The following is a 586-nucleotide window of genomic DNA, read 5'->3' on the forward strand; positions in this document are numbered from 1 at the left end:
CATGTGAGGTCTGAGGTAAAAATGTAGTTTCCGCCCAGATAAACTTTTAAAAAGAATGTATTATTTTTCAAACGTTTTATTTTAAACTTATTTAAAATGTTTTAAATGCAATGTTAAAATGACGGTCATTTGAATGATAAAATCATGTTTTTTTTCTTTTTCTGTCGTGTAATTGACTATTGTTTTCAGTGTCGACTAGTAGGAGCAGTACCGTTTAGTCGACTAGTCCCGCACATCCCTAGTAAGGACATTGTTAAAATATTCCATGTGACATCAGTGGTTCAACCGTAATTTTACAAAGCTACGACCACCTTAGTGCCATTTTGGAGAGCATCACAACATGATACATCTCCAAAGAATTATTGAATAGTCTTTTTTTTTCTTTGTGCACAAAAAGTATTCTCATAGCTTCGTAAAATTGCGGTTAAACCACTGATGTCACATGGATTATTTTAACAATGTCCTTACCACATTTCTGGGCCTGGGAACATTTCAGTTGCATTGCGGTCTATGCAGGGTCAAAGAACTCTCGGATTTCATCAAAAATATCTTAATTTGTGTTCCGAAGATGAACGAAGGTCTTACA

General features: G+C 34.6%; 1 protein-coding gene across 1 annotated transcript in view; it reads right to left on the bottom strand.

Annotated features, from left to right (window-relative positions):
* Positions 1 to 586, bottom strand: part of LOC107659215 (zinc finger and BTB domain-containing protein 2-like) — an 8,827-nt gene that overhangs the window by 7,640 nt on the left and 601 nt on the right. The gene's annotated exons all lie outside the window — the stretch shown is intronic.

Source organism: Sinocyclocheilus anshuiensis, unplaced genomic scaffold, assembly GCF_001515605.1.
Source record: "Sinocyclocheilus anshuiensis isolate Anshui unplaced genomic scaffold, SAMN03320099.WGS_v1.1 scaffold423, whole genome shotgun sequence".
Taxonomy (NCBI): Eukaryota; Metazoa; Chordata; class Actinopteri; order Cypriniformes; family Cyprinidae; genus Sinocyclocheilus; species Sinocyclocheilus anshuiensis.